We start from the raw sequence: 11,348 nt of genomic DNA, 5'->3' as shown, positions 1-11,348 counted from the left end.
TATACATATAGGTCAGTATGAGAGTATATGTGTATATACATATATATACATGATTGTACCCAGGGGTGAACACTGACAGCTTGGGACCCCTGTTCAAGAAATATGTCTGGGCCTCCCTCCTTTTTTTACAACAAAGTTCTTGTACTTTACATGTCAAATTCTCTTGTTATCTTTGTTATTTTCTGTTTTATTATATACCGTCCTCGCTTGTTAGATAATGTAATGCAGTGATGGGTGATGGAGCATGGGAAAGCTTCTATTCTGATGGAGGAGCTGATGGACTGGTCTTCTAGTCAGATGCTGCCCCATCAGCAGTCATTTTATATCTAATAAGAGAGGACTATGTGCTAGAGAGAAGGCGCTGAGACTAACAAAAATAATGAGAATACGCTATGTAAAGGACGGTGCTATTTATAATAAGTCATGATACTAAGTAATAATGGGATAGCACTGAACATTACAGAGAACACTATATAATAAGGGACAGTGTCATACATAGCTAGAGAAGATGCTACATAATAGACGGCGCCATACATAGCTAGAGAGGATGCTACATAATAAGGGACGGCGCCATATATAACTAGAGGATGCTATATAATTAGGGACAATGCCATATATATAACTAGAGGATGCTATGTAATAAGAGATGGCGTTTAATTGCATAGTTTCCTCTTTTATTATATAAAAGGGGTATTCCCATCTCCACGATCCTATCTCAATATGCAGTAGGTGTAAAAATATTAGCAAATACCTCCAGTTAGGAATGTTGCATATGATGACATCACAATGGCTTAGAACCCCCAGTGACAGTCTTATGATGTCACAATTGGCGGTCCCTGCGTATACCTATGGACTGCATGATGACATCACAATGACTTAGAACCCTATGTGACAGGCTGATGATGTCACAATTGGCGGTCCCTGTGTATCCCTATGGGCGACGGCCTGACCCCAGTCACTTTCTATTGTGCGTTGCAGTCACAATTTGTGTGTTGCAAAACTTGTTATAGAAAGCCTTAATTATTTATTATTATCAGCGCCTTCCGTTGGAGAGAGAGAAAGGTAAGTCTGAACTTAGCCTAAAGAGTTACAGAAGTCTTTCCCAGGGGGAGACACAACCTGCAATTGATTATAGAGGGACAGATATAGATTTCCCTCTAGAATTATTGATTCTTACCTTATTTTTTAGTTCCCCTACGGGACTTTAACTTATTATTCTTTGCTTATTATACCATACACTGCATTATCACTGAGCACCACAGACTGAGACTAATGTAATATTTGTACCATCTTCTGTGTTTTTCTCCAGTGTTTGCAGGGCTCTGTGAACATGACATCTCTCAGTGATCTCACCAAAGTGCCAATTTTAGCTGATGATGTGAAAATAGACATTGACTGTAAAGAGAAGGATGAAAACGGAGAAACACAGGACCTGCACGAGCGGACGGGAGTTTCCAGCAAACGTTCCATCAGCACTGTAGTCATTCTATCCTGCATCAATATAGTTAACACCATGGCTTTCTTCATTGTTGTAGGTAGGTAGGGGCACAGTGGGTTATGTCGGTGGGGCAGGGTGTAGAAAGCCCCTAACTGCAACATAAAAGGAAAGAAATCTTCATGGCCAACGAGAAGGCTCGTTAGTTGCTGTGACGTCTCTTCCTGCACTTCTCTGATTACAATAATCACTTGTGTTCCTCTTTTTGTTCTGGCAGGAGCGATGCCTTACCTGAAAGCCGCCTTTAAAATGGATGACAATGGATCCAGCTTTCTAAAATTAGGTAAAATTTCAATATAAAATCTTATTCTAAAGTGACGAGGACGGGAGAAGTGTTTAAGTGCAACAGTCTAAATAATCCTCAAATTTAAAAATTGCAATAATATAGAAATGTTTTTCTTGACCTGTTTTTTCCCTTCCCATTCTAGCATTCACAGTCTGCAATGTGGTGTTTGGTCTAGTCTTTGGATACCTGGGAGACCGCTGGAGCAGGAAACGCATTGCGTGTACATGCATGGCCGTCTGGGCAGCCATAAGTATCGGCAGGATCTTCGTTCCCAATGAGGTAAACTGAGCATAAATTGAACCTGTCAGGTCCTCCACGCCCTCCAACCAGCAGCACTCACTTATCTAGGAGTAAATTCCTGCCTCACCAGCCCTGTAGAATATTTATCTGTAAAAATGAGGTTAATAAAGCCTTCATATTGTCCCCATTTCCTGTGCTAATGGAGGCGCTGACTAGTTGTTGGGTCGTTAGTTGCCCCAGACTAGTCAGCCCTTTTCATGTTATCACGCCCCTGTGGGAGTGATAACATAATTTTCCGGAGCTTTTGTCATCGCCAGCTCCTGCACATCCCGCACACGCGCGCTGCACATTTCGGCATCGTCACTGCACCTCTGCAGCTGGGTGTACGCTACCTGGCTTCAGACGTGCACTGCCCATGACCTTGAGCCATAGTTTGAACTGACGGCCATGCGCACTGCACCATTGAAGCTGGAGAACGGAACACCTAAGTCATGGCCGGAAGCTCAGAAGATGGCTTCCGGTCACGCGCCTCTGATGTCAGGAAGCATCTGTGGATCTCGATGCCATCATGGAGCGCAATGCACGGACAGGCCGCGGGTCTTCCGACCCGATCATCACCATCACGCGGTCTGTGCATTGTAGTCAGTGATCGGACCATGATCCACAGACGTCTGCAGGAGCTGTAAAGCCTCTCACCTGTTTGTATCTAGATCAGTATTTTGCATTAGTATTTGTAACCACAAGCAGGAGCGGCTCAAAATTAGGGAAAGTTACAAATCTTTCTATTATGGTATTTCTTTAGATGTCTAAGAAACGTTTCTTGAATAGTCACTGAATATCTTTTTGTGTTTTCACAGTATTTTCCAGTTTTTCTGTTGACCACTGGACTGCTGGGAGCAGCACAGGCAAGCTTTAGAATTACTGCTCCCTCAATCATTGCCGACCTGTATGTGGGAGACCGGCGCAGCCGCGCACTTTCCTGCTATTACGTGGCAGGATTTATTGGCCGGTGAGTGTGGACCTATTTATTGATTAGAGGAATTCCGACAAGGCGGACTTGTTGTGGACTTTCTCCGGCCGCCCAGATTGTGCTCTGCAGATGCATGCATGTACAAGACATATGGATGGCATCTTACAACCCCCCCCGCAAGTAATGAGGAATCCTTAATCAGAAAGGAGGAGCCGGAGAAAGACACTCGCACATTTATATGTTTGTGTGTGCAGAAATGATGACAACTTTGTTTTTGTTTATTACAGTGGTCTTGGTTACATCATTGGCTCTGAAGTTACAAGGGCATTCTCTGGCGACTGGCGAATAGCCTTTCTGGTAAGTAATAGGTCTGAGGGATCTTGTGGACAAACTGTGAATCTTAATTATAACTCCTATATGGTTTTAAAGGGAATCTGCCAGTATATTTTTATCATTTAATCTGAGAGCAAGGCCTCTGTAGGGGCAGAGGACCTGATTCCTGCGATGTGTCACTTACTGCTCTTTATAGTTGTTTAGAAAAAAAAAATCACTGTTTTATCAGCAGGAAATTATGAGGAGGGGACTAGTTGTCTCATGCCACATAGTCCTCCTGCTCTGTGTAACCCCTTCCCCCACTGATTGGTAGCTTTATGCCTATATACATTGTACACAGAAAAAGCTGGTGTGGGCGGGGTTATAATGGGCTCAGCATTCAGAAGCTCTGCAAGATCTGCATCAGAAAAAACAGAGATTTTATCAAAACTACACCAAGCAGAGCAACAAGTGACATATCGCTGGATTAGGGGTCTCTGTCCCTATATTATGTTGCTCACATATTTGCAGAAAACACCTGGCGATAGATTCCCTTTAATTCCCTTTAGTCTTTTCTTCTGATGACACCTCTGTATTTGTAATATGTGATGTCTCCTTCATCTACACAGTTCTCCCCTGTTCTGGGCATGATAGGACTCCTGTTCATGAGTGTGATTGTAAAAGAGCCGACCAGAAGAGCTGCAGAGGGAAATAACAGCAAACCGCTGAGCTTCAGAGCATGGATTTATGATGTAAAAAATCTCATTAAAAAGTAGGTATTTTCTGTGCACTGATTGATGTCACTGATCTACCCCGTGACTTCTACATTATTTACATGTTTTTTTCCCCTTTCCCCTTTCTGCAGCCCAAGCTTTATGTTTTGCACTCTTGGCATGACGGCTGTAAAGTTTGCTGCCGGTGCCATCAGCTCCTACGGTCTTATCTTCCTGCACCGTGCCCGGGACATCATACAAGAGAGCGCACAAAATCAGACTGAAGTCGGCGGTGACTATCACAGGTACAAGTTTACCAAACTTTGATTTGACAATCACTGTTGGGAATTTAATATTCCCTCTACCCCAGTTTTCTCTTTAAAAAAAAATTATATTTTAAATGATTATTGTATCAAATTATTTATATTTCATTCATTCGAGCTCCTTCACTAATCTCTTTACCACTTTCCTTTGCAGTCTGATCTTTGGGTTAATTTCATGCATCTCTGGCATCTTGGGAGTTGTAACAGGTGCGAAGATAGCCAAGATATATAGGAAGAACCCTCGTGCCGACCCGATGGTTTGTGCTTCGGGCCTGCTCGGCTGCATCGTTTTCTTGGCCGTGGCTCTATTTATGGGAAACATCAGTATCGTGGCCACATATGTAAGTACCTGATGTGTAGATTGCTTTATAACCTTACTGAGTCTCGGAAATAGGACGGATGTAATGAGCGGTAGAAATCATAGACTATGGCGGGGGCTGTCTAGGAATGTATGGAAACTGGGGATGAATGGATTAAAGGGAACCGGTCACCTCGCTTTTCCGCTACAAGCTGCGGCCACTGCCTTTCGGGGCTTATCTACTACATTCTATAATGTGTATATGTATTGTTCCTTATCTCTGCAGGTGTTTATGTCCATCGGAATCATGTGTCTGAATCTGAACTGCTCCGTTTCGGCTGATATTCGCCAGGTGAGTGGAGAAAAGCGCTAAACTTAGCAAAGCTAAAATTATATTTATGTAGTCAGCCTGTATGTTCTGTTTCACCCATCAAGGCCCCTTAATCCTGGCTGTATCCAAGCATTTGTTGGATAATTCCCAACTAAACTCCAAAATAGACTTGGCCCAAGAAGATTAAAAACTTCTTTAATAAAATCTCAGTACATAACGGGCTTCTGGGCTTTTTTTTCAATCCTGGCTGACTGTGCTCTTTACTTCTGTTTCACATATGTTCACTTTGCCAATGTTCTCTTGTCTTGCTGCGTCCCGTGACTTACTTCTGCTCACTCAGAATATTCTCTTGTTTCAGTATGTAGTATCTCCTGCAAGACGATCAACAGCACAAGCCATATTTATGATAGCGTCCGAGCTGGGGACTGTCGGAAGCTCCTATGTCATCAGGCTGGTAAATAACTTTTACATATTTTCACATCACTTTAAAGCTACATTCATACATCTTTTTCCATTTGAACATCCTAGAAACATAGAATGTTAAAGTTGGCAGGGACCTCCAGGGTCATCGTGTCCAACCTCCTGCTCAATGCAGGATTCACTAAACCATCTCAGATGTCTGGCAAGCCTCTGTTTGAAGACTTCCATTGAAGGAGAACTCCCACCTCTCGTGGTAGCCTGTTTCACTCATTGGTTACCCTCATTTTCAAAAACATTTTGCTATTATCTAATCTGTATCTTCTCCCTTTCAGTTTCATTCCATTGTTTCTCATGTTTCCATGTGCAAATGAGAATAAGGGTGATCCCTCTACACTGTGACAGCCCTTCAGATATTTGTAGACAGCTATTAAGTCTCCTCTTAGCTTTTTTTGCAAGCTAAACATTCCCAGATCCTTTAACCGTTCCTCGTAGAACATACTTTGCAGTCCGCTCACCATCCTGGTACCTCTTCTCTGAACTTTCTCCAGTTTTTCGATGTCTTTTGTAAAATGTGGTGCCCAGAACTAGACACAGTATTCCATATGAGGTATGACCAAAGAGGAGTAGAGGGGGATAATTACTTCACGTGATCTAGACTCTTTTCTGCTTTTCTTAATACATCCTAGAACTGCATTTGCCTTTTTTTGCTGCTGCTGTATCACACTGTTATCTCATGTGCAGTCTGTGATCTACTAGTATACCGTCTTTTTCAAACAAACTGTTGCTTAGTTCTATTCCTCCCATTCCGTAATTGGAATTTTAGTTTTTCTTGCCCACATGTAGATTCTTGCATTTCTCCATGTTAAATATAATTCTATTAGTCACTGCCCATTATTCAAGTTTATCTAGATCCTTCTGAGTCCTTTCTCTATCTTCTCTATCGTTAGCTCTTCATTCCTAGCTTTTCATTGTCTGCAAATTTGATCAGTTTACCTTCAGTTCCCTTATCTAGATCATTTATAAAAATGTTGCACAACACTGTGGCCAGGAAAGAGCCTTGTAGTACCCCACTTGAAGCACTCTTCCAATTGGATGTGCTACTAATCGTACTCAAAGAGTGGTAATAAATAGTTATTTATTACCACTCTTTGAGAACGATCATTGAGCCATTTATGAATCCACCTAACCGTAGCCTTGTCAATCCCATACCTGGTCATTTTTTCAATAAGAATTGTATGAGATACTTTATCAAACGCTTTGTTGAAGTCAAAATATACAATATCTACCGCATTTCCCTGATCCACCCAGTTAGAGATTCCATCATAGAAGGAAATTAGATTAGTCTGGCATGACTTGTTTGCTACAAATCCATGCTGGCTCTTGTTAGTTACTTGTAATCTTATCCAAGTACTTACATACATGCTGTTTAATAATTTGTTCAAAGATCTTTCCTGGTATAGAAGTAAGGCTCACTGGCCTGTAATTTCCTGGTTCTAATGTCTTTCCTTGTTTGCACATAGGGACATTTGCCCTTCTCTAATCTTACGGGACTTTTCCTGTTCTTCCAGGTTTTTTCCTAGTGGCTCTGCAATTTCTTTTGCTACATCTTTTAGAATCATAGGATGTAATTCATCTGGACCAGGAAATTAAAATTAATGTAAATTGTCTAAGTGTTCTCTCACGATATTTCTGTTTATGGATAGTGTGAATCAATTTATTCCTTCGATAGCACACCAATGATCATTTGATGTTACATTTGCTCTCTTAGAGAACACAGGGGCAAAATATGAATTTAAAAGTTTGGCCTTCTCAACATCAATTTTGACCACTTGACTCTTTTCATTTTGTAAAAATCCTGTCTTTTGACTTTTCTTTTGCTTTTCACATACCCCCAAAATCCTTTGTTACTGCTTTTGTCCTCACCTTGCAAGCTTAATTTCATTACTGGCTTTAGCTCTTCTAACGCTTGCCCTGCATTCCCTGCAAACAGCAATACATTATTCTTAAGATATGCCCCATCTTTCCATTTGATATATATTTATTTTTTTCCCTTTTAGCGAGTGTTTAAGTTCTGTGGTCATCCATCTTGGTCTCTTTAAATACTTCCAATTCTTCCTTCTTTTCGGAATTGTTACAGATTGTGCAGTGAGAATTTAATTTAGCAAAATCTCCCATCCTTCTTGGACATTTGTCCTCTAGAACATCCAACCATTGGACCTCTCCTACCCTATTTCTGTGTCTATTAATATCCGCCTTTCTGAAGTCCAAGATAAGATCTGTTGCAAAGTTGCTTATTTTCATGTGTATTATTGATCTTTTCTTTACATAACCACTTTAAGTAATTAGATAATTTATTAGGTGGTCACATTTAGCAAAATGAACAATCGCTTTTAGGAACGTTGTGTCCTGCAAATGAATGTTCATGGCCTAATGATCATTTATTCTGCGAATTCTACCTCTGCAGACAGCAGACATTCAGAACATACAAGTAGTATCCATACACATACATTAACCAGCAGGACAATATATGGAAGCTATGCACCAGCAAACTATTCTTACCTTGTGTGCACGGCAGGAGAACTCCAAAGACAAGATGTCCTGGAGTTGTCATAGATCATCTGCTGAAGGAGGAAGTCACATCAGTCCTGTCTCTAGACAATACAATGTTATATTCTTTAATAGCATAATAAATAAAAAAGACAATCAATGAATTAATAGTGTATATAAACAGAGGTCTCTGAATATGGCCACAGATGCCAAGATGTAAAACATGATGCTACAAACGAGACAAAATCTTGGGAAAAGGTAACACATAATTATCAACAGTATCCCTAATCAGAATATCAGTTCAAAATAAAGTGCCAGTGCATATTCTCCAAAGATATAGGGATCCTCGGGGGGCCTTCCCAGCCCGCCGAGGAAGCCATTGCGAAATGCACGTCGGGGCCTGTGGCTACAGATGGACATCAATATGGGTAAGAACTATTTATAGTATTTATGGCCCCTTAGCTTACTAGGTGGTGAGTTCTATGTGATAGGTCACTGACCAGAGAACTAGGAGAAATCTCCATGCTATTGTAGTATTACCTATATGCATTTAGGATTTGGTCATCCCTATATCTTTGGAGAATATGCTCTGGCACTTTATTTTGAACTAATATTCTGATTGGGGATACTGTCAATAATAATGTATTACCTTTTCCCTTGATTTGGCTGATTTCACACTTTTTTTGCGCTGCGTTTTTGCGCATATATGCGCATGTGTTTTTCCTATATTTAACATGGATGCGCATTGCCATGCATTTGTATGCATTTGTATGCTCATGCATTTTTTCGTAGTGTGCACCCAGGCGCACAAAATGCAACCTGTTGCATTTTTGGTGCGTCCGACCTGTCTCAAAAAAACGCATGCGCACGGAATTCACCCAAAAACACATCAAAGTCTATGGGAGCGCTGACGTGCGCATGATTATGCGCACATCTGCTTTTATAAACGCATGCCTTTTTTGTAAAAACCTTGCACAAAAAACAAGAAAACGCATTAAAAACGCATGACGCATTTTTTATGCGCATTTGCACTGCGCACGCAGCGAAGCACAAAAAAACGCAAGTGTGAAAGTAGCCTTTTGTCTTGTTTGTAGCATCATGTTTTACATTTTGGCATCTGTGGCCATATTCGGATAGCTCTGTTTAGGTACACTATTAATTCATTGTCTTTTTTATTTATTATGCTATTAAAGAATATAACATTTTATTCTATTTAAAAAATTCCTTTGTCCTTTGGTGGTGTATTTGCACCATGTTTTGGTGTTTGAATGTTGTTTGGGAGCTCCACAGGGTTGATGCCCATATTTATTCGGGTTGTTTAAATCCCGAATTCTGATTATGATATCTGTGTTTGAGATTGTGCTATTCTGTCTCTAGACAATGTGTAGTGATGGGGCTGTGGAAACTGGTACCAGTGCTGTTCATGGTTTGGAGGATGGAAGCTCCTCCACTATCTGCAGTGAGGCACCTTTTAGTTCTATGATCACCAGATTTCATTGTTATCCATTGACTGCTGTCAGTGTAACTGTGTCCAGTCAATTATGTTTTTTTTTTACTTTCATTAACCATACATAACTATTTATTTTGTCATATTTTCAGATATCCAACACCTTCAAAAGTCTTAATCCAGACACGGCTATATGGAGGTTCCATCGTTTACAGTACGCCCTCATGTTTTGTCCCGTTGCCGTGGCTATTGGAGGAGGATTCTTCTTGGCATGTGCCCACTTTATTGAAAAAGACCGCAAGACGGCAGAGACAGAGTCTGAAGGTACATACAGAAATATGTTCATTACCCACTCATATCTCTTGCAGAATTAATTTGGATTAGCATTAGCTCCATAATCAGTAACTGTAATCCCCAGCATCTGTATAATACCTCTATCTCCATAACAAAGCTCCATAACATGAGAGTAACAAAGCTCCATAACTAAATATGCAGATATTTTAGCCTGGTGTAAATTCCGCTCTTTTTCTGGCGTTGTTTGTGGCTCTCGTATCTCCCCATTCCTGATATATGTCTTCCTGTATATTTATCAAGCATTTTAGCCAACTAGGCATGATCATCAAGATATTTCTCAAAAAGAGAAACATTTTGAAAGTCATACCCACTTAAAAAAAAATAAAAACTAGATTTACATAAAGGGAGAATTGAGAACCCCAGGAATAAAATGACGAGCAATGATAGTTTCAGGAGAATGACGGCACAGGTGAAAAAAATAGTTAAATGTCCGGTCATCTTGTTCAATTGTTTATTTAACATTTTCAAATTTTACAATAATGTTAACAAGGACTATAAACTGGGGAGCGATAAAAAGGGAAGAATGGGGTAACAACGCGAAGTTACAGGATAGAAAGTAAAGTCAAGGCTGCTCATTATTATTAGGAATAAACCGACTATTATAATGTTGCATTTTGCACATAATATTTACAAACATTTAATTTGGTACATATCTGGTATATTTTGGTAATATACCTCCTTTAGTTTTTAAGTTGTGGATTTAGCATGTGTTAAAAAAAAAAAACACATTTACATCATGACATTCATCCAACTCAATATAGGTAAAAAAAGTTTTTTTAAAACCCAAGTACAAAGTTGAACTTCTAATATTGTGTGTTGATGCGCCTTCCATTACGTCTGATATTGATGAATTATTTGCTTTAATTTTGTTGTAATTAAATGTTTAATCACCAAAAAGATGTAACAAGAGATATGTTGAAATTCGGGTGGAATGTCTTCTACAACTTGCTGTAATACTACTAACTATGGAGTAATATTGGATTTAGAAATTCATGGGAATAAGTTCGAAGTTTCTTTCCACAATTCCTTTAAAAATGGACAAATCCAAAATATGGGTAAAGTTTACCCCATTTTCCCACAGTCTCTCGAGCATAGAGGAAATTGGGAAGGAAATACTCTGTGGAGTTGCACTGGAGTAAAGTACCACCGTAACACAATGTCATAGTGTGTCTCATGGAGAGAAGCGCATGTACTGGTAGAATACGTCAGGTTTAATGCTCTACTGTATATATAGATAAGCCTTCTGTATTATTTTATAAAATCATTTTATAATCCTGATTCTATTTTTTCTTTATAGATTGTCTCCTGAAGGCGATAATAGTTGCATCTCCTTAAATTGGAATTTTCTATGGCTGGACCTGAGGAAAACTTAAAGGTACGATAAGATGGGAATGGTCAGATTGTGTCTTTTGACCAGTAGCCATTTTTTACATTTTTGATAAAGAGAATATAATTGTGAGAACCAAATTTCATTCTAGTAATGATTCGGAGTAGTGTGTGATCTGCCTTGAAGAGATGTTTAGACACCGACATACATCTTGTAGTTCTTCTTTATTTAGCCATTAGTCTAATATTTGGGATAGTTACCCTGTCTGAGCAGTCGAGTCTAAGT

General features: G+C 39.8%; 1 long non-coding RNA gene across 1 annotated transcript in view; it reads right to left on the bottom strand.

Annotated features, from left to right (window-relative positions):
• Positions 1–4,750: 4,750 nt before the first annotated feature.
• Positions 4,751–11,348, bottom strand: part of LOC141078109 (uncharacterized) — a 31,343-nt gene continuing 24,745 nt past the window's right edge. The window contains exon 3 of the long non-coding RNA XR_012227655.1: positions 4,751–5,339. This is a non-coding gene — a long non-coding RNA (uncharacterized lncRNA). The remainder of the gene's footprint in view (positions 5,340–11,348) is intronic.

Source organism: Dendrobates tinctorius, unplaced genomic scaffold (genome assembly GCF_039654945.1).
Source record: "Dendrobates tinctorius isolate UK_male_01 unplaced genomic scaffold, ASM3965494v1 ptg000503c, whole genome shotgun sequence".
NCBI lineage: Eukaryota > Metazoa > Chordata > Amphibia > Anura > Dendrobatidae > Dendrobates > Dendrobates tinctorius.
This window is presented reverse-complemented; position numbering and strand designations above follow the sequence as displayed.